General features: G+C 48.0%; 1 long non-coding RNA gene across 1 annotated transcript; it reads right to left on the bottom strand.

The window, feature by feature from the left end:
- Nucleotides 1–3,615: 3,615 nt before the first annotated feature.
- Nucleotides 3,616–23,393, bottom strand: LOC125417628 (uncharacterized). The gene is made up of 2 exons (XR_007237186.3): nucleotides 22,907–23,393; nucleotides 3,616–5,475 (listed from the first exon to the last, which is right to left on the bottom strand). It is a non-coding gene; the product is annotated as an uncharacterized LOC125417628 (long non-coding RNA).
- Nucleotides 23,394–23,455: the final 62 nt, after the last annotated feature.

Below are 23,455 nucleotides of genomic sequence, written 5' to 3'. Positions count from 1 at the left end.
AGCTAGGGAGCTGGGGGCAATCACACCTCCCCCCGGGATTGGCTTCCTCACACTGAGTTGGCACTGCAGCTGGGATGACTTCTATGGCAACAGAAAGTTAGAATGGCCATTTCACCATGCTGTCTGTCATAAGCACTGTACCACCAGGGGACCCTAGGGCAGCTGCAGAATTTCAGAGCAGACAGGAAAACGAGCTGAGTGGGAGACTGGCGGGAGAAGTTTGTGAGGAGGGGCTTTAGGCTCCTGCATCTGGCAGGAACCCCAAGAGCCTCGCAGCTGGAGGGGAGATGATCCTTGCAAGGTGAGAAGTGAAGCTTGCGTCGGTATCATCTCTGCGGGCACTGGACCAAACTCCAGGAGTCTGACCTCGAAGTCCACTCTTCTTCCACACCTAAGCACAGTAAAGCTCTGAGGAAAGGCTCCCACGTGACAGTTACCACAGCACAGCTTTGGGCACAGCTACACAGTAACTCCCTAGCAGTAGCAGAGCACCTGTGACCTTTGCAATAAGAATGAGTTCTATTGGCTGACAAACAGCCCAGGGCTGGGGACTAGAGCAAGGATCTGAGACAAGCCTAAGAATGGACTCTCTTGGTGGAGATGCAGACCACATGGGCCTTCTTTTGAATGAATGGCTTCCATCTGTTGAGAGACAAAGCTCAGGATTCATACCTGAACAATGCTCAGGACATTGGGGATTCGGGGAGAGGCTGGTTCCTAATGGAATAGCAAAGGACCACCAGCTGCTTGACTACTTTATGGCATTCCAGGTGAGAAGGCATCATTCATCTCCTTCCACTGAAGAAAATCAGACAATCCTGGGTTCTCCAATGCTTACTCTGAATTGTACTTCCTACATGCACCTTAGACTCAGGAATCATTTTAGAGGAGGGAGTAGAAAGATTCTAAGAGTCAGGTCATGACGTTCACTGTGAGACTGTGCGTCCTAGGAATGTCAGAGCGACATCCGTACAATCTTGTCGACATGACTGCCTCAACATGAGCAGAATGGCAATGCCAGCAGACACGCCAAAGGGGAAAGGAGAAAGCCCACGAGGCCTCGGCGCTACACAAAGAACTTTAAACTGTGAAGAAGGATGAGAACATGAGAAGCAGTGTTCCCTAGGAAGCGCACACCAACTGGTTACACAGTACCAAGTGATCAGTCCTGAAAACATACATACAGTCAACATTATATAGACTGAGCAGGATGCATTTATGTATTTAGGAATATATGTGTATATTCGTATACATATATGTATATGTGTGTATATGCACACATAACAGGAATTAATGAAAAAAGAGGCCATGAATTTGAGAGAGAAAGGAGGGGTATATAAGAGGACTTAGAGGGAGAAAATAAAAAAGGGAAATGATTACTTATATTATAATCTCAAAAAATAAATAATTTTAAAAAGGAGACTGTTTTAGAACTGTTTGTTACTGTGGTCCCAACTTCATCCCAAGCATAACCACATGTACAAGATGTGTTGGTTACTTTCCTTGTTGCTGAGACCAAATACTTGACATGAAGCAACTTAATGGACAAACAACTTCCTGGGATCACAGTCTGAGGGACACAGTACCTCCTGGAGGTTCCACAGCCTTCTCAAGTAATGTTACTGACCAGGACCCAGGTGCTCGGGCGCTGGACCCGAGACGGACATTTCCTATGCAGCCCATCATAGTAAGTTCTTCCTGGTGTGTCCTCCAAGCTGGGCCTGACTGGCACCTGGCAAAGTCTGAGCACCTGTGTCCTGGAGCTGGGGTGCTCAAAAAATGCGCTGCTGAAGCTCCAACACAGCACAGGAAGGAGAACGAGCGGGTTCCCATGACCCTCGGGTCAGAGTGATCTCACAGCAGCAAGGTCCCCACGCTTTCAGGCTACAAAGCCTGCTCACATTGGGACTTCAAAACAGTCCACAAGCAGAGATCCAGACCCCAACAGCGCTCTAAAGACTGGGGGAGGGGCTGTCCACAGTTGATCAAAGTGGACCTGAGTTGGTCCCACCACCCAAATAACTCAGCTCCAAGGCACCTGACCCTCTCTACTGACCTCATGAGTATCCACACGCATGTGGCAGACAAACACACATACACACATATAAATAAAAGTAAGTCTAAAAAGATTCTTATAAAACACTACTTTCAGAGATGTCCCCTACTCCTGGCTGGAGAACTATTAGCAGCTGATGGCTGCAGGACTGAGGAGAGTCTGTTTTCTTCAGGTAAGCGGCCCATGCTCCAGCGGAGGGCCCTACGTGCATGTGTGTGTGTGGGCGGCACACAGTGGATTCAATGGGTCATTAACAACAAGAAGAAAAACAAGAAGTTGAGGGCTGGTAGGGGGTCTGAGAAGAGCAGAAGGAAACTAGGAAGTATATATAATCAAAACACATAATACACATGCATGGACCTCTCAAAGAAGAAACATGTGTTTGTTTTTAGAGATTTGGGGACTGGCAAAGAGCTCTGCAGTTAAGAGCACCTGCTGCTCGTTCAGAGGACCCTGGGTCAGTTCCCAGAGCCCCCATTAGGCAGCTTACAACCTTCTGAAACTCCAGGGCTCCCTTCTGATTTCCTCAGGCCAATGACACACACATATGCACACATGAATGTTCTCTCTCTCTCTCTCTCTCTCTCTCTCTCTCTCTCTCTCTCTTTCTCTTTCTCTCTTTATCTATCTCTCTCCCTCTCTCTCTCTCTCTCTCTCTCACACACACACCTTTTTAAAAAGACTTTTTCAAAATTAACTCTTAATTTTTGTTTCACTCTTGAGTTTTAACCTGTTGCTTTCTGCACCACACTGAATCCCAGCATGAGTACAGGGTGGCTTTACAAAACTTTATGCTTCAAGACATTAACTGAAGCAGTGTGCACAATGGAAAAAAAAAGATTAGAAAATATCTTAGCTAATTGTGCCATAATGAATGCATTAATGAAATAAGCAGTGATACATTCTCAAAGTGAATCATTAAACAGTGAAAAGACTAGCAAAAAGCACAACATAGAATCACACAGAGTGTGATCTAAAGCATGAAAAAATGTGTGAAAAACTTGGAGTAAAAGCACACTGTATTTAAAGCTGTCTGAATTATGAGAATTTTGTGATATTCCTTTACAATCATCTATATTTTATGAGTGTGTTTGGTACAGTCAGTTCCAACAGAAACCACTTAAAGGTGAAGTCCATGGTTGCTTGGCCCCACATACTTAGACAGAGCCAGGAAGTGACATGAGGAGGTCTCATCCCATGGCAGAAAGGAAGAAGAGAGAAGGAGAGAGTGAGGACAGGGTATAACTCAGGCATACAATGCCTCCTCTGGTTGGACCTCACCTCCTAATGTTCCCATCACCTCCCAAAAGAGCACCACAGGCTGGGAAATCAGAGTTCCACACATGAGCCTGTGGGGACAGTTCATATTCAGAACATGGCAACGGGTAAACATTGCTTCTATTTTCAGGGCAGGGTGTTGTGGGCAGTGGGACACTATCGTTTCCAGTCTTGAGGGCCAGACTGACCACACTCTACACCAGGACTCCCCAAATGTTTTCCCTTTTACACAACCCTAGGTGGGTGGGTCTGTAGACTGAGTATGCAAATCAGATGCTTAATAATATAAACCATACATAATTTTATTTATTTATTTATTTTGGTTTTTTTTCGAGACAAGGTTTCTCTGTGTAACAGTTCTGGCTGTCCTAGAACTAGCTTTGTCAACCAGGCTGGATTTGAACTCACAGGGATCCGCCTTCTTCTGCCTCCCATGTGCTGGGATTACAGGTGTGGGACAATACCTCCTGGCAGAATTTTATTTTAAAATTATTCCCTGGTACACACATATAATTTAACCATTATTAAATCAATCCGAAAGCAAATTTGTATAGTAAAAAGATGGATTGCTTTACCTTTCATTTTTTTACATAAATAATTAAATCTCATGCCAGTAAGATCACTTGGCACATAAATGTGCTTGCCACCAAGTCTTACAGACCTGAGTTCAGTCCTCAAGGCCCCGCATAGTAGGAAAGAACCAACTCCTACAAATTATCCTCTGGCCTCTGTATGTGTAGCAAACACACATATAAATAAGTTTTGAAAGATTAAATCTTGGCAAATATTTAAAATACTAGAGAACATAATGAATATTCAACATTTTTCATTGATTGATTGGTATTTTGATTCTGAGGGGTTGGTTTGGCTTGGCTTTGAGTCAGGGCTCATGCGGTCCAGCATGAACCTGAAATCACTGTAGCTGAGGAAACTTTTGAATGTCTGCTCCTCTGGCGTCTGCCTCCCAAGAGGTGGGATGGCAAAAGTGCCACCACGGCCAGTTTTGAGCAGAGCAGATTTGGCACAGAGTGGACAAGCACGCCAGCATCTGAGCTGCATCCCAAGCCCCTCGGTCATTGCTGCTTGGTCGGTTTCATTGCTGCTTTGTTTTCTGTTTGTTTGTTTTTTTCTGAGGCAGAGTTCATGCTGTAGTCCATGCTGGCCTTGAACCTGTCAGCCACCCTCCTACCTCAGTTCCCACAGGACTCACCATCCCACCATCACACCCAGCTCAACATATTGTGATCTGTAGGGATCAATGCTGTGAATAAAGTTTTAAATAAATGTAGACACAAAATGGCAGAAGTATGTTTATGGTCACAGAATTGTTAGAAATTCTGTTCTGATCCAAAGCCAAAATTCATTAAACAATTTTTAATGAAACTCAAGTCACTAATTCAGACAACGATGTTTTGAACTCAAGTGTTCTAACCCAGTAGGATGCACTAGCACACCAGCTTGACACCTGCATGCTGAGGTCACAGGAAAACACAGAAGTCTGTTCCTGTCAGCATCGCGGTTCACAGAGACAGACTCAGCCCGAGCAGCGGTGCTCCGGGGGTTCTTTGGCGATGCATGGTCATTGCACGCATGACACAGAGTGTGCCGTGCCTTGTGCCCAGAACCGAGGTTGTGGTAAAGTCTATCACCAGAAACTACCTCGGGTTCTGGATAGGTCTAAGTTTTTAATTCATTTCCTATTGTGTGTTCAGAAACCTTTTATTCTTGCCAAATTCTTTACAACACCACATTCAAACTCCACAGTTTAAGAAGCAGTGTTCTAGCACCCTCTCACCCATCTGTGTCAAGCTAAAAACTAAAACTAACCAGCAGGCAGAGCGAGGTCACGCAGGCCACAGCTCTCCTGTGCTCTCTTCGGCCGGTGGTGTCCTAGAACAGCGCCACCCCACCCTGGTGCAAACGCTTGGGAGCTTGTTTTCTTGGGGTTAAATTTAGGCCAGTGTCTCATTCCAAGTTCAGTCTGCAGCTTGGATGAGGTTCAGGCGAGCCTCTGTCTCGATAGATGGGGTGGAAGAGCCCTGAGGAACGGGTGGTTCCTTGAGTCGAGCTCCGCACAGCCACATGGTTCCCCTCTAGATGCACAGTCAGCACCTTGATTTCAGAATGTCTGATGCCTGGAGCTGTAAAATAACAAATCATTTTTGTTTGGAGCCTCAAAATTTGTAATAAATTGTAACAATGTATTATTATAATTATTATAATTGCAACAATGGCAGCTGGAAACTAATGCCCAAGGGCAGCTGTAAAAGGATGACAGCTATTTGTGTCTCACGGAATCGCTGAGTCGATGACAGGCAACCTTTGCTTAGCAATGCATGTGCTGAGCCCTTGGTGTGAGGCCGCTGCCTCTCACTGCTTTCTGCAGAACTTTATGGGAACCAGCCGACAAAAAGAAATCAAACTAGGCAGGAAAAGTGGCATCACATAAACGTCACCACCATGCAGATGACACTGAACTCTCGTGGAAGTCACACAAGTTGCTCAAGGTTACACAGCTGGCTACCAGCAGGCAGAAAAAACACTCCCCTCTTGACCCGCGCCAGGGCAGGTACTTTACCACACTTGCGGTCCTCCTCCTGCCAATCAGTTAAGTGTGTGAGGGTGCCTGCACCACACCCCAACGCAAGCAGGTGACAGTGGTGGCCACGAATCTGCCTCTCCCCAGACTCTGCCACTTTACCAGGCTAGAGAGATGCTTCTGACAGCTGTGGAGCTGTGGAATGCTCCCAGCCACTCCCACCTCCTTGGAGAAATGGGAAGCCACAGTCACCCTGCTATGCTCTTAACTCCATCTCTTGAAAATTGTCACCCAGAGAAAACTAAAGCAACGGCAGCGCACCTGCCTCACAATACAGACGCCACACTGGCTGCGCTCACATAGACTCCTCTGTGGAGAACACTGCTAGAAATGGGCTGCAGGCGCCACGTGCTGTTGACACCATCTGAAGATGATGCATTCCTTCCATGTCTCTGAAATCAGGTGATGCACTCCGTTCACTGTGATGCCCTACTCTGTGATGGAGGAGGGTTATCTGTCTATTGTGTTATTTTCATTGGTCAATAAAGAGACTGCCTTGGCCCTTTGATAGGACAGAAAATTAGGTAGGCGGAGTAAACAGAACAGAATGCTGGGAAGAGGGCTATGAGGCAGATGCCATGGAGCCAGCCACCAGGTCAGACATGCTGAATCTTTTCCGGTAAGCCATTACCTCATGGTGCTACCACAAGATTATTAGAAATGGGTTAATATCAAGATATGAGAGTTAGTCAGTAACTAACTCTCTAGAGATAATGGGCCAGGCAGTGTTTAAGTGAATATAACTTGTGTGTTATTATTTCTGGGGCTAAGCTAGCTGTGCGGGAGCCGGGCAGGATGAAAAGCAGGCCTGCCCGCAGCCTCTCACTACATATGGCGCCAACGTGGATAACTGAATCCACATAAAGCTTGAGAAAGCTTGGGAAAGAATAGAGTAAAGCATGTTTTCTTGGTAGCAGCAATTTCTCAGGTCTGCTCTGCTTGCTAGAGGCAAGCAAGCACTCTCATCTAAGAGAGGCTTCCTGACTCAGCTTTAGCTGCAAAACTTTGTAGCTCATTAAGAGGTCCTGCCACGAAACACTTAAATGGTATTGATGAAAAGCTGAACACATGCTTTTCAGTTTTCAGCCATAGCAGGAAAAAAGCTGCGCTGTTTTAAAATGCTAGTTTTCTGGGCTGTCCTGCCAGGGCAAACTCTGACTCTTTCAGGTAGGCAGTCTGACTGAGTGTGGTCTGTGAGCAGAATGCTGCAGCTTGCTGGCAAGGACCTTGAAGCGCCATAGAGTTGTGGCAGTGAACACAGCTCTGGCTGGTACCTCAGCCACGAGGATTTAGCTGTCAAAGCCACGGCTTTCATCCTCTCTTTAAAGACTCCTGTAGTCAGAAAAAGAGAGATATATAGTAAAAGAAAGATTCGAAGTTGAAGAAAACCTCTAAATGGTTTACAGTGTGCTAAAAATATATACAGGCTAAAAGTTAAAGTTCTTAAAGTAAAGAAAGAAAGGGAGAAATAGGGTGTGGTGGTACACACCTTTAATCCCAATGCCTGGGAGGCAGAGGGATATTAACCTCTGTGACTTCAAGGGACAGAGGTAGAGATTGACCTCTGTGACCTCGAGGTGTGGTAGTACACGCCTTTAATCCCTATGCCTGGGAGGCAGAGACAGATTTCTGTGAGCTCAAGGTGTTGTAGCACACACCTTTAATCCCAGCACTGGGGAGGCAGAGACAGAAAGATCTCTGTGAGTTCAAGGACAGCCTGGTCTACAGAGTTATTCCAGGACAAAGATATACAGAGAACCTGTCTCAAAAAGTAAAAGTAAAAATATAAGAAATAGAGGTTAAAGTAAAGCCACATAAAGATGGAAAATAAACAGAGAATCTTGATACTGTATGCTATTATGCTCTCTTTGAATTGTCTGAATGCTGAGGAAGGAGCAACAGCTGCTAAAAGATATTTGTTTATAAATGCTGCTGAACTAATCCAAGATAGATATGTTGAAAATACCTTGACTTCTGAATTTGGATCTAAGGATATGATACTTTGGAAAGGAGGTTCTTCTTTTGTTTTCACAGAGGATGAGACCCTGTGGATTGCTTCTATCCCAATATGGTATGATAGACCACGCCCTCCTGAAAGGTTGCTGTGAACACCCTCAAAAAATTACTTCATTCACCTATCAACTGAGACGAAGCTAGCAAACAGGTTTACTGTGAAAGACCTGATTAACAGCGCCCCTATTCAGCAGGAAGAAGTTTGGAGAGAAATAACTACGTCCATATTCCCAGATATTGTTTATAAATGTTCTTTTACATTTAAAGGGGGATATGGTATAGATATGAATAATTTGCTTTGTTATGGATTTTAAGGTCAATTTTGTTATATGTGTATATATTTCTGATTTTGATTGTGTAGTTCATTTAAAAATGCAATGTATAATTAAAAATATAGGTTGTTAATGGATAATCATCGATAATAGTCAAGCTTGTAGTAATGTTAGTCTGATTTTCTAGAAGTGCATAGATATATTTCAGATAGACATCCATATCTTTCAAAGACTACAGAACATGGCATTTAATGTTTTAATAACTTAGGACAATGAGACACGTCTGCTCCTGGCAGCACCAATCTACTTCAAGAGGAAGATGGGCATCGAAGAGGCTCCTTATGGAGTTGGTTAGCCATTTGGGCAAGAAACTGCTCTTGCCTGGACTGTTGTATAAACTGGACACAGAGAACCCGCAGAGAGAGGACTGCTGAACTTGCCTAAAGGTGAGATGATCTTTCGAGGTTCTTGATTCATGAAAGAGTCTGCGAGACATTCTGCAGGACATAGCAGATAGTGACTGAACTGCCTTTGAAATTTCCTGCTTCATGGAAATGTCTCTGGATATTATAGGCCTGAAGGCTGAAGATGGGTGCCCCAACGATACAGAGGAACTTTGGGTGACTGTCCAGGCAGCGAGATGTCTCTGTCATTTCTAGAGTTTTGGAATTTCTTACTTCTTGTTTACTTAGGTAATATATCCTTCTGGAGTCTTTGATGGAGTTGAAGAATGGATAGTCATAGTTATAGTTCTCCATTATTATGATAAAGATATAGTTATAAATATTGTGACTGTAATTCTTGCTTGATAACTGTTTTGTTATGTGTAATTTTACTATGTTAAAATGAAAGCCTTTCTTTTTTGTTTAAACAGAAAAAAGGGAAATGATGGAGGAGGGTTATCTGTCTATTGTGTTATTTTCATTGGTCAATAAAGAGACTGCCTTGGCCCTTTGATAGGACAGAAAATTAGGTAGGCGGAGTAAACAGAACAGAATGCTGGGAAGAGGGCTATGAGGCAGATGCCATGGAGCCAGCCACCAGGTCAGACATGCTGAATCTTTTCCGGTAAGCCATTACCTCATGGTGCTACCACAAGATTATTAGAAATGGGTTAATATCAAGATATGAGAGTTAGTCAGTAACTAACTCTCTAGAGATAATGGGCCAGGCAGTGTTTAAGTGAATATAACTTGTGTGTTATTATTTCTGGGGCTAAGCTAGCTGTGCGGGAGCCGGGCAGGATGAAAAGCAGGCCTGCCCGCAGCCTCTCACTACAACTCTGGGCAGCTTCAGAGGGTTCCCAGGATGCGGTGCCACTAGAGTTTCCTAGGTTTTCCATAGGCACCTGGTGAACACAGGAACTAAATAAACACTGGCTTTCCCCTGAAGCCCAGGCCTGTCTCTCCTGCCCCAGGAGCAAGGCCCTGGTGTGAGCGGGGTTAGTACCATGAGGCCACCACTACCACTAGATCTTTCATGTTCACCACTGGTTGCCAAAGGAGGTTGGAACCTGGAACATGTAAGCAGCCCCAGATGTGACTATCGAAGTCACTTCAGGACTTTATTTCAGCATAAGAAAGACAGAGAAAAGGAGTGTGGGAGGAAAGAAATTATACATAAAAGACTGGAAAGGAAGTCAGCAGGAGTCTGCGGGACTGACAGGAATGGGGCTTCTAAGAGCGCTGGATGGAGGGTGAGATATGAAACTCAATTGGGGAGGATTTAATGATATAGGAGGCTCGCTTGAGCTCTAGGGTTTGGTGTGCTGGCATGAGCACCTGGGAGGCATCATAGTACTGTTGGCTAATGTTAGCCTGAACTCAACTGTGGCTAGCGAATAAGGAATATTTCAGAATTCTGAAGGAAATAAAACTGAAGGTTCAGGAAAGCAGATATTAGAAGGGATTTGTTCTATGAAGCATGTTCAGCTGCTCCTCAAGCATGGTCCCCTGAGGGTCAAGGGCATTCCCTTCAAAGCCCATAAGACTGTCATAAGTATGGCGCTCACTGGTGCCCTGGGAAAGCTCTTCCCAGCCTGCTGACTGTAAGGAGTCCCTGGGGGAAGTGACAGGGGATTGGGCCCCCTTATCTTAATGGGATTCCAGAAGAGTAGAGGCCAGTGGAACTCAGTTTCTCCAATGAACTGCAAGACTGGAAAGTAACAGTGCCATCTGGCTTGTAGGGATGGGTGGCACCAGTGAGCTAATGTGATTTCCCCACGACTGAAACAGAAAGAGAGACTGTTGAGGTTATGCCTGAGATATGTAGGCAGAAATATTCCAGGTCAGTTAGGCAAGATAACAGTCAAGATGTAAAACTTACTTACTGTTCAGACCCCAAAACCCAAATCCCTTGCCTTGCCTCAGTAGAGGAGCAAAGGGTCACTCCAGCAGACCACGAGACACCTGCCTGGGGGTGTGCCCAGCCTTTCTCACAAGGTCGGTTGTCCACACACAGCTAACAGCAGAGGGCAGTGCTGAGCTCCACAGGAGGCATGATTCCTGCGATGATCAGTGGGCCACCTGGTGGCGGGTTGATGGGGCAAAGATTTGTCTTATTCTGAATGGATTTATATTCTATATGGTTTTGCTTTCCTGGCTCCTAGTTCTCATCCCACACCATCACTATCACCTGGGCCATCACCACAAGACATAGAAAGTGAAGTCCATGTGTCTTCCACACACCAGGACATCCAGAAGCAGGTGGTTTGACCTCAGGAAGCTGTAGCAGCACCTGTGGGGAGACAACATTCCGCAGAGCTGATGCTGTCTCTGGGACGTTGTGCTAACAAATGTGGCTATACTTACCCCACAGCTAACACAGTGTTGTTATAGAGCATGACCAGAGCAGCCAAGTCGAGGAACTGGGGGGAGATGTGGAAGTAACCACTCGCTCTTGCACCTCTTAGATGTCACTCACTTACTGCCTATTGCCGACCTCAAGCCGTGCTGGATTTAGGATGAGTCTTTGCTCTCAGACTGGGCCAATCCTCTCTGTCCCTAGTGTCTCACACTCTATGAACCTACAATTCACTTACCTGTGCCTGTGTAAGGGTCATCAGCTCCACATGGATGGAAGCCCTTTCTAAACACTTTGTTTACGAGCAGGACAGAAGTTTAAAGAGAGATCTCCATCTGGCTCGGACACTAGCTCACTTGCTAAGGGTATCTAGAACACTGTGTTCCAAACGGTGGAGACTGAGGTGCTAGCTCGGTCAGTAAAGGGCTTGCTAGGCAATCATGAAGCCCTGAGTCGATGCCCAGCCCCATGCAAGAAGTTAGGCATGGTAATGCATGTTTGCATTCCCAGTGCCAGGGAAGTGGAGATCCCTGGGGCTCAGTGGCCAGGCAGCCTAGTTCATTTAAGAAGCTCCAGGGCAATCTCAAAAGAGTTGGATAGTGTTCCTAATGATGATTCCAAAGGTGGTCCTATGACCTCCACACATATGTATATACACACAAAAACTGAATAAAACATTCCAAGTAATAAACAAACTGCAAAGTTACAACTAGTTGCAGGCATATTTATGAGGTGACCTGGGGCCCACATGCAGCTGAGCAGGGCCTGGCTCTGCTGGAGCGGAGGAGCCTAAAGAGTCTTGGGAGGCATCCAGGAACACGGGGTCTAATGACAGGGCCCACAGGCTTGTGGGCAGCGTTCACAGTGAGCACTGTCCACACCTGTTGCTCGGCCTTCACCACGTGACCACTGGGACTTTAGCAGCCAGCCACAGAGTCTGCAGCTGCTGTCACAGGCAAGAGCCCATGAGCTGCCAAGGGCTCTGTGCTCCATGTTGCTAAAAGCATGGCCCACAGCCCTAGAGGGCCACATGAAGTGTTCCCTCAGAAGACATGTTGCTTGCACTGAACCCCCAATCCCACAATCAGATATTTATGCCGTGGTTGTGGGTGCTATTCCTCTTTTTTGCTGCACAACATAGCTCATGCTGTACTTCTCCATCAAAGCATGACTGCTCTGGAAGCCACGACTTCTTTATTCTACAAAAAATACATATGAAATACTTTACCTGGAATTTAAAATTCTATCATTGGAAATAACCGCTGAATTTCATTAAGAAAGAGCTATGTGAGTCTTTAAATATAAATATGTAACATATTTGCTAAATATAAACACATCTATACATGTTACAAATAATACCTATAGGCAGATGGATAATAGACACATTTGAGTAACTGTTAACACTGTCTTACAATCTTGCCCTCCACTACAAAATTCTCTCTTCCATTTCCTCGGGCTCCATTCCTTCTGGACTGGGTCAGCACTCTAGGACACCAGCCACTCCATTCCTCTGCCTCTGAGCTCTGCCCATAACTATGGATTAAATGCTGAACTGCTCACATGAATTACAGATCTTCTAAACTCCAAATAACCACTTCCCAAATCAATTGAGAAAATAACTTGCTACAGAAATTCAATCCTTCCACATGCATATTGTGTTCTGGGATTCTCAGTATAAGAATGCACCTTAAGCTCTGGGGGAAGTGACTGACCGAGCAGTGAAAGCACTTGCTAAAACAGTCAGGGTTGCTTTGGTTCAGTAATAGGAAGCTTAACTGGCCTTAAAATAGTAAAAGATTTTTGAAAAACTAGGTTACTGCTCAAAGTCAGTCACTTTCCCCAGAGGTGTTTCAGGTAAAATTCTAAGACTGGGAGGTAGCTCTGTGGTAAAACACCTGCCTAAATGAGCAAGGGCCGAGGTTCCAGTCGCTAGCAGACACACACAGACACACACAGACACACAGACCCCTTCTGACTCAAGGATCTGACACGACACAGGGACTATGTCAGTCACTGTCAAATCAGCCAGTGCTGAGATCGCATACCTTAGTTTCTAGATGCCTAGATCTGACGGGTTTGACTTTATTTATGAGAACAATAGCTTGTGTGTGTAACCCCTCCATCCGCTCCTCTGGGGCACTTTCCAACTCCTCTGTGTTCAGAGTGTGTTTGGAGTTGGAGAAGCCGGAAGGCACTGTGGTGCTCACTGCAGCTCCCAGGCAGCTGGTGGGCAGGCTCTGACCTGAGCCCTTCTACATCCAAAGAGCCTGCCAGGACCACAACAGGGCGCAGGTGGGGAGTGCAAGCTATATCACCCGTCACCATGGTGACCTCACAGCCTGCAGCGGCTCTGCCATCACAAAGATGTCTGAATGGCTTCCTAAGAAGGGTTCTGGGCAGTGGGCAGCTCCAGCTGAGTCCAGATCTGGGGAAGTCCTGGCCACCGACACAGCAAAGCAATTGCCTCTCTTGAGGCTCCCAGCAGAAGTCAGGGTTCTCTAGAGAGCAAGGCTTTGCCAGAAAGCCTGAGAAATGCCTCCTGGCACTAGTGTGCTCTACTTCCCTGGAACGTCTCCGGGACTGGGGATTAGACCTTAGTCCGAGGCTGTGTTTTTCTCTGTGATAACTGAATTATGTGGAATATAAGGTTTAGCTCAAAACTTTCTCTCCTTATCCACCAGGCTTCTAGTGCATTTTGTAGCTGTTTCTATCAGGAGACCTTCCAAAGCCCTCCAAATCCAAACCCAGAAAACACAGCAATGTCTAGGGTCCCTCTGCCCTACCCTTCCAGCCCTTTGCTACTAACTGCAGGGCCAGGATCGCAACTGGCACCTGCCACACATGAAGCCGAGACAAGGGCCAGCACCCAAGGGAGCCCAACAGCTGGCAGGCCTCTCAGCTAGGCTTCAGAAAGGAGGGGAGGTTAGTGTGGGCAGGGGGGCTCCTGATGGGACGTCTCCAGCAAGACATCTGCTTCCCTGGCCGGGAGATCTGAAGGGCGGATGCAGGAGATGGAGGGGGTGACAGGGCAGCTTTGCCAAGCCCCACACTGCTCCCACTCTTTGGAGGTGGCTGCAGCCTGTCCCCTTTCAATGCCTGTCTCCTCTCCCCTCCCCCTTGTCAGCTGGCGTCTCAGCAAAGAGAAGTGTCACAAGAAAACAAAGCTGTCGGCTGGCAGCTGTCCCAGCCTGGCCTCCACTCCTCTTGTGAAGCCCACTGAGTACCAAAGGCTCTTCCCAATGTGCTGAGCCCACCCCAGGCAGCTCCTGGGACCTGGCCAGGTCAGTATAGGACATCTCCTTGCTTCCATGGACTAGTCTGACACTCTGGCAGATGCCAGAATTGATGGGCTCAAGCCTTGAGGGCCAAGCAGCTGCTTTGGGAAATGGAGGGACAAGGCAGAGGGGACCTGGGTTTGTCTCCTCACTAAATCTCAGATCTGGAGCCTGACTGGCGGTCCAGAGAAAACAGTCACTCCATCCCTGGCTTCTGCTCTCCTGAAGTTGCTGGACGCTAGAATTCCAGCTCCTCTGAACTGAAGGAATTGGTTTGGGGGTGAACACTCTTTGCAAGGACAAAGAGCCATTTCTGTAAGTTTGATTAGAAGCCTATCCTCCCTGATTAGCACATGGATTTAAAAATAAACAGTTCTGACCTCCCCGGTTTATAAACTGACAGAAGGCCATAGACCTTGGGTAGCTTGCAACTTTCTTTCATCCACCACGGCTGCTGCCTGTGTCAGGATAGGTGTGTAAGCATCTCATCGAGGGACAGTACTGAAGGTGGCCAACCAGCTCAGTCACAGAGGGGACACTGTCCCTAGTAACCAGTGATACCAATGTCACCAGAGAGTACTGTCCTGCTAGCATGAGCAGTCCATAGATGCTCTTTTTTTAGATGTTCCCAACGGAGTACAACAGCCTATGACAAAGCCCTGACTCTTGCTCCCCTGCCAGCAGCCTGGTGCTGTCCCCTGTCCATCATCACTGTGTGCTCACTGACTTCCTGGCTCTGATCTTCCTTCCCACACTCCTGGTGACTCAGAAACTTGTCAAAAGAGCCCCTAAGCATCAAACTTGCCCTATGGGTGATCAAAGCCCAGCCTCCCCCATATAATTTCTCCACAAGGTTACCAGCCACTTTCTGCACACTGGTGGCCAGTGATTCCCAGTGTGGCTGCAAATTCTGTGCATCTCACATAGCTTTCACCTGCTGTGGTGCATATTCCAGGGATGCAGACAATACAGGCGCAATGGGTGCAGTGCATCTCAGAAGCTAGCACAGGCTTAGGCGTACAAAATGAAGGCTAGTCTGCCTGGAGAGGTGTCTCGACAATTAAGAGCACTTGTTACTCTTGTAGAAGACTCCAGTTCAGTTCCCAGCACCCATGTCAAGTAGCTCACAACCATCTGTAACTCCAGCTCTAGGGAATCCTATACCCTCTGCCCTCCTCTGGCCTCCTTTGGGTACCTGCGCTCACATGAGCATACCACACTCACAAAACACATAATTTTAAAAAAAAAATCTCAAAACAACAGATGACTAGGGGCAGCTATTCCCTTACTGATCTCTCTCTCTCTCTCTCTCTCTCTCTCTCTCTCTCTCTCTCTCTCTCACACACACACACACACACACACACACACACACACACACACACAACCTTGCCCCACCCCCTGCCCAGGTTCAGACCTCCATCACTTTGTCAACTGCCTGTTCTGTCTTCTGTCTTCATTCAGTTACTGCCTCCTCCTGCAGCTCCTTCAAGTAGCCAGCAGGGGCAATATCCCTGTTTGCCACCTAGGACAGCACTTGCCAAGTATTTGTAAAGTAATTGAACCCTCTGGATCTGTCACTAGTCCCCAGCTCAGCCATGAACGTCCAGGCTTCTAAATCACAGCTTGACATGAGCTTGCCTAGTTTCCTGGACTGTTAACTTTCTCACCATCTGCACCAAAGTGAAAGAGAGATTCTCCTTTTACATAATAAGGAGAAACAGGGAATACACTTGGCCAAATACACTAAATGGGACTATTCTCCCAGCAGTTAGAGTAGAATGTGAGGCATGACAAAAGGAAAAAGGGGGATCTCTTGTGCATTTCTCCCTCAATAGATTTTGCTGGCTTTGTTCCCCAAGGCCCAGAAAGCCAAAGGAAAGATGGTATGCACAGCAGGGTCCCAACATTACTGTGAAACGACCAGAAAATCTAGGTGACCGTCACAGTATCCTCAAGAATGCACTTGCCACCTGTGAACTTCTGGTTCCCCAGAAGACAACAAAAAGTCCTTGCTCTGTCTCAGAAGGTGAAGGTAAGAACCAGGAGAGAGCTTTGGAACAAGGGAAAGGGATGTGGCATTGGCCTGCCCCCTTCTCCAGCAGCTCCCTTCCTTTGCGTGCCCACTCTAGGTTGACTTATGTGTCATGCCCCACTCCCCATGAAATTCATATTTTGAAATATTAACACCTAGGACTTTAGAATGTGACTAGATCTTGGAGACAGGACCTTCAAAGAGGTGATTAAATTGAGATCACTAGGGGGATATGTGCCACTGTAACCTGTATGTTTGTAAGCGATCAGAACACAGACCAACCCAGACGGGGGACCAAGTGACGAGCCAGGGAGCCAGGGGAGGAAATTAGCCTCTAGAACTGTGAGGAAGTGAGTGTCTGTTGCTCGAGTCGCCCAGGCTTTGATGCCCCCACCCTTCTATACCTTCTATACCCCTTAGCCAGGGCTCAGCTAGTGAGCAGTCCTGGAGCAAGTTCTCAAAGTTAAGCATGTTCTTCCCACCAGTCAGGAGGTCAATTTCCATCCCAGAGGCCCCCTCCACAGGGGCAACTCCCACCACTGCTAAGCCATTTGGGAGAGCATACCTCCTGACCACCGTGAACCTTGCTATTAGCTATGAAGTCCCTGCTCCAATGTATCCAATGTATCATCTAGCGACACCAATGTGGTCTGACTGGCTGAATGCTGACTGACTCCTGAGCCCCCTCAGAGATGCCAAAGCAGACACTAACAGGCAGGTCTGGGGACCTTTGCTCTTAGCACCTTGGGGACCAGAGTGCAGCCCCGTTCCTGGATGGATAAGTGGCTTGCCAGGGTGAGGGGCATCCCTGAACCTGAACTTCAGTCGGATGGAGGTGAGGATGATGGACTGCCAGCACGGCGGCTCAGAGGGCACTGTTCGTTAAAGCACACATGCTCAGCATGTCCTGAGAACTGCCTCATGGGGTGGGATGAGCCTCGGGTTCCCTCTGCTTGGTGGAGCTCAGTGAAAAATGACTCAGCCTGAGTAGCACATAAAGCACAGGACAGTGGGGTCCTGCAGTGAGAGCCTGTGTTTGCCTGGAAGGAGAGAGCAGGGGTGCGAGGTGGTATAACCCTGGATCTCAGTTTGCTTCCCAGTTGTTGTGATAAACACCATGAGCAAAAGCAACTTGGGGAGGCCAGGAGCCTCTCTGGCTTGCAGGTTGCAGTCATCATTGGGGAAAGGCAGGGCAGGAGTTCAAGCAGGAGCCAACAGGGAAGACCGCTTGCTGGCTTGCTTTCATGGCTTGCTCATTTTGCTTTCTTATAGAGCACAGGACCACAGACCTAAAAATGGCACTGCCCAGGTCTGGACCCTTCCATGTAATCACCAATCAAGAAAATGCCCCGCAGACCTGGCCACAGGCCAGTCTAATGGAGGCGAACCTTCAGTTGAGCTTCCCTCAGGTGGCTCTTGCTGGTGTCCCATTGACAAAAACTAACCAGAACATCTGTCTTGCCTACGTAACCAGTAAGAGCTGGTCCTGGACTAGGCTTCTCCACTCCGTGTCCCTTTCTTGTTTTCTGCATCTATCTCTTACATCCAGTTTCTGAATATGATTGACAGAAATGATAATAAGACCAGCTAGGCCTCTGCTTACAGAGCCACTGCATGCCACACCCTTTGTGACACCACATTTAGTCCTGGCAGTCACCCTGACAACTCCTCTTCCCTCTATGCTAGAGATCTGCCTCAAGTCACACACAAGGAAGGTGGAGGCAGAGCTCAGCCAGGTCTGTTCAACTTCATCTTAGGATGAGAAGCCTCTATTGCTGGACGTGCTGGGAGGCCCGGCTGAGACTGAGACCAGCATCTGAGAATGCTACCCGGTCCTCCACATGGCCACGCTGATCTAGGCTGCCTGGCTTTGCACAGTCTCTGAGAGGGACCGGTATACCAATGGCCGCTTGGGTCTCTCATGAGACCTCTCAGATGATACTACCTGGGGTGTCCAGGGTCAGAACAGTCCTGACAGAGGAGGGTGTGCCCCTGCCCTAGCACCTCTGCTTTCTCTGCCTCTGGTCACTTGAGACAAGATTATTTCTCACCAGTCATGGTGATGGACATTCTCTTAAATATCCTGAGGTCCTGGCCTATCCGTCCTTGCTACTGTACCTGAATCCAGGCATCTTTAGGAGTTCCCAGAGGGCAGCACAGAGGTATCCGCAGATGTAGTGGGTGCCTACACCCGCTGCCTCCCTGGATGGAGTCCTCTCAGTCCTGAATGTGGCCTTCTTAACTTCCCCTTCCACAAACCTCTGACTCTCACCTCTCCTGCCCCGTGAGAATTCTGGAGTCTATCTACAACATGAGGCATACTGTGGGGCTTCATCCATACAACCACTTACTCAACAATTATTTTCTAAGTATGTGATATATGCCAAGCATGGGAGACAGGACAACCAATAAGAAGTACAGGAAAAATCTCTGCCTAGGTAGAATTTTGTTCTAGCTGAGGAGACAGAATAAGCATTTGAGTACAAAATAAGTTAGTGCAAGTGTCAGCAGGAGGAACGAAGGTCAAGCGTGGTGTAAGTCTCAAGTAAAGATGCCAGGGAGACACTTTCCAGAAGTTGCTTTTGAGTAAAAACATGGCAGAGCCTGCAAGAACACAGCAGGTTGGCTATCTGGGGAGGGTTGGCGCTCTAGGCAGAGAGAAGGCAGGGTAATCACTCTTCCACAAAAGCAGACTGGAGGATGGGGTCGGGAGTGGAGTGGGTCAATGCAGGCAGCTCTCCTAGAGGGGCTGGCAGAGGAATGCCAAAGCCAGCTGTCCAACTGGACTCTACTGCTGTGTGGCACACAGACTGAAGCAGGCAGAGGAAGACAGGGGCCTGTCGGGAGGCCGTGGCAGTTCTGGGAAGGTTGGGTGGTGGCTAGCCACAGCAGAAAAAATAAAAGTGGTGTTAATATCAACTGTAGGCGGGACTGCCTATTCCACTCTGTCCCCTGACACACATGTCCAAACACAGGTCATCACATTCCTACACTCCCACACTCGTCCCAACCCACCCCAAATCTCCACCTTCTCTGTCCCATAACCTCCTTCCTGTCCAGAAAATCAAATACAACCCCAATGCTTTCCAGCGAGATGACCTTGAGATGACCTTGGGCAAGTTATTTTATCCCATCTGATGCTCTTTTTAACTGTAAAATAGGAAATCACATTTGCCCTCAAGGGTTATGAAAGTGAACCTCACAGACCACACACCATGGACATTCTATCATGGTGACCACTGATCAGACCTGCTCTTACCCATGTCTACACCCCTGTGATGTGGGTACAGGCCACCCATGCCACCCTGGCACATGGTGGTTAGCACCTCAGAGTTAGGTGTTTGGCTGCCATTGAGTTCAGGGGACACACGCATTGGCCAAGAGAAAGGTCATCTCTGCTACCTTCCTGGGGATTTGGTGCAGGAAGACAGAGGTAGCCAAGGTTTGGCTGCACAGGAGAGAATGGACAACAGCAAGCCAGACCCACAGCACAGAGCAACAGGGCAGCAGGAGAACGCCCTGGCCATAGGCCTCCTCCCACCTGTGCCTGTGCCTGTGGCATCAGCGCCCTTTAGTCTCAGCCTACCTCCCTGCACCTCCAGCTCTTCTCCCATGAGCTGCTGTGATACCAGAACTTGCTAGAGGCAGCAGCCATGGCTCGACTGAAAACACCTCCCAGGGTCTGCCTCCTGGTAAGTGCTCAGACTTGACAGATCACCAAACCCTGCAACATCATTAAGACTGCTTCATCTCCCCTAATAAGATGATAAAGAGAAGGCATTCTGTCTTATGATCAAAAATGATAAAAATAAAATAAAATTCTGAGTCCTCTAACTTTGTTCAGGATCTCAGGCTTACAGAGCACATTTACTTTTGAGGAAGTCAGGGGTTTCCCACAGTAAGGGGGCAGCTCTCAGGAACACCAGGCATTTACAGCCCATGGTCTAGCTAAAGATCATGCCTTCGGGCTTGTGTCGTGGACGGAATCTGAAAAGGCCCCAGAGGCTCTCACTTTGAACACTCGGGCCCCAGCTGTGCAGGCACTAGAACTTTCAGGAGGGACGGTGTGGGGGTGGGCCTCTGAGATTATACTCCTGCAGCCAACTCCACTTTGTGGTTGGCGGGCACACTAACAGCCTCTGCCTCATGTGCCCAACACTGCAGAGGGAGTGGCCCTTCCTGATCTTCCCCACTAAACTCTGAAACTCTCAGAATCACAAGCCCAAATAAATCTTTTCTCCCTTAAGCTGCTTCCATTAGGAAGTGCAGTCACAATAATGTAATGAACAGCCTGCAGTGAGCTCTGCCCAAGTGCTGGAGATTCCGAGGGCTGCATACCCTCCTCTCTCCTGAGCCTGTCTCCAGCCTCCAAATGCCTGGGTTTCCCTTCCGGCAGTGTGCCCTGCCAGCAGGTGAAGATGGCCACCGTTCTCCTTCACACTGGCTGGATGTTCACAGGACTCTGAGCCAACGGGCTGTCTCAGGGACGTCTGGGTGGGAGCCAGGAGATAGGACAGACAATAGGGATATGCTCTGGGGCCATTTTCCTTTCTGAAAAGATCTTCATTTCCAAGCTAATTGCAATTTCAGATCTGCCTGTTTCAGACTTAGCCGGATTTGATTTGCCAGGTCTTCTGGCAGGTTGTTCCTGGCCTGTTTCCTCCACCTTTTTCTTGGCCAGACATGACCAGCACTAATTTAACAGAGAAAAACACAGTTCTCCAAATTATGTTGGTGCCTTATGTTAGATCATTATGGCATCTGGGACAAATCCCAAACAGGATTCAGCTGCTGCAGATGCTGACCTGAGCTAACTTCACCTTCACCCTGCTGGCTGCTATGGTTTGGATCTCAAATGCTTCCATGTTGAAAGCAGTTGATGGCATCACTGGCAGATGCTGGAACCTTTGCAGAGTGGAGCCTTGGGATAGTTTATATTCGTCGTCAAAGTGACTGGATTATAAATTACCTAGGAGACTGGCGAGGCATATCTTGAGGAGTATGTCTTTTTTAGGGTTTTTTTGTTTTTTTTTTGTTTTTGTTTTTGAGACAGGGTTTCTCTATAACTTTGGAGGCTGTCCTAGAACTCGCTCGGTAGCCCAGGCTGACCTCGAACTCACAGAGATCCACCTGCCTCTGCCTCCCAAGCGCTGGGATTAAAGGCATACGCCACCACCGCCCAGCGAGGTGTATGTCTTTCCAGAGATAATTGATGGGGAAGACCCACCCTGCCAGGCTCTGGCGTCTGCCCTTCTTTTGCTTCCTGGACTAAATTCCTCTGCTCTGCTCTGCTCTGCTGGACTGAGCCCTCTGAAACTATGGGCTAAAGGAAATCTTTCCTACCGCAAGTTGTTCTGTTGGTATTTGGTTAAAATGATGATAGAGTAACTAACATAGGCTCACTAAAAGGAAATTAAATCCCTGGAGATGGGCCCTTAAAGGGGTGCTGGAACCCTAGCTTCCTCCCTCTCCTTCTCAGCACTTCCCAAAAGACAGGAGCAGGCTTGATCCTCTATACCATCCCTGCCATAATGTTCTGCCTCACCATGGGCCCAAAGCGGCAGAGCCAAGGTACCACGGCCTGGAACAGTGAACCAAATAGGTCTTCCCTCTTGTAAGCTTCATTTGCTTGGGTATCTTGTCACAGCAGCTGAAGCACACACACATTTGCTACAAAGGAACCTCACTTTCCTCAGACTTTTCCAGGATGTTCTAAGCAAGGATCATGTGAAGTCCAAAGCGAGGCTGGATCTTCTGAGTAGACTGAGAGAAATGGAGGCCTCTCTCCCAGAACTAGACTAACCCTACCATCTGAAAGGCTGCCTTCATTCTTGTGTTTTCCTAGGTCAAGGCACTCAGGGGTTGGACTTCAGGGCTGACCAGAAGTGAGTGAAGAATGGGGTGTTTGCAGGTGGAGAGGGGCTTCCACAGGTAGAAAGTATGTATGTGGGCCACGACTCAGCGAATGCAGGAGCCACACTGCGAGTGTGACAGATGCGTTCCATCAGTTTGTTCCACACTTCAGAATGTACAGTTAAGGGCCTTTTGACGTCAACTCCAGGGTGAAATCAGGAACCATAAATTCTGAGGATACAAATGTTTATGAGGAAAGACTGTTTTTCAAGCATGGAAATAGTAGAGATTCTGTTTGCTGACGCCTTTCATCCTGTCATTTCAGGCTCCTCAACCCCTCAAGACTGCAAAACAGAAGTATTTCAAATACTGATGAAAGAAATTCCACTTTCTGCTTGATGGAATTTGTAGTTTGTTCGCTAAAGAAGGGCATGGACGGTGGGGGGGGGGGGGGGGGGCGCGATTGTGTAATCCAAAGAACCCAGACCATCTCCTTTTACGGCAAGTCCTGAGTGGAAATAATTGTATTCATCTTAGAAGCAAAGGGACTTTAACCTTTGCACGACAGAAAGGGGTAAATTTGTATTGTTGGCCTCATTATCTACAGAGTAAAGTCTATAAGCATCAGAACATAGACGCTGTTGATGGGTTGCGTCAAGATAAGCAGCAGCAGGGTTATGAAGTCTGGGAATTGCCACTGGGGTCAAGAGGGTCATAAATACCTACCAAAAGAAAGCAAGAGGAAAGGGTAGCACTTGCTGCTTGCTTAGAGTTCCTGGGTCCCTGCTGGACGGTGCAGGAGCAGGTGACGTCATTGGGCGAGGGCGTACACTCGGAGGGTGAGGGGATCGCGCCATAGGGGAACTGCAGCAAGCCCGTTGGTGTCTGCAGCTTTCTCAGATGCACCAGGGTAAGGCAGCGGGTGGTGGGCGGGACCCCACGCGCAGCGGCTCCCAGGCTGGGCGAGGGGTCCTGATGAAGCAGGTGCGCCTGCGTGGCCGTCCAGGTGGGCGGTGACTGGTTCTTGTCCAGGGTGGGATGTCCCTACTCTTTCAGGACAGGTCCGAGTGCGCAGCAGCCAGGCAGCGAGGACGTTGGGGTCGTCCCTTCCGAGCCTCTTACCAGGTAGCCCGAGGTAGACTTTAGCGCTTACCCACATCCCACAGAAGCCGAGCCGCTACTCGAGGCTGGGGCGGGCCATCCGGCTGCTCACTGATTCCCGAATTCTGGCTCCGCCCACCAGAAAGTCCCGCCTCCCCATGGTCTCCATTGGCC

Source organism: Myodes glareolus, chromosome 14 (assembly GCF_982192425.1).
Source record: "Myodes glareolus chromosome 14, mMyoGla1.1, whole genome shotgun sequence".
Lineage (NCBI taxonomy): Eukaryota > Metazoa > Chordata > Mammalia > Rodentia > Cricetidae > Myodes > Myodes glareolus.
Note: the sequence above shows the minus strand (reverse complement) of the source record. Positions and strands in the feature narration are given on the sequence as shown.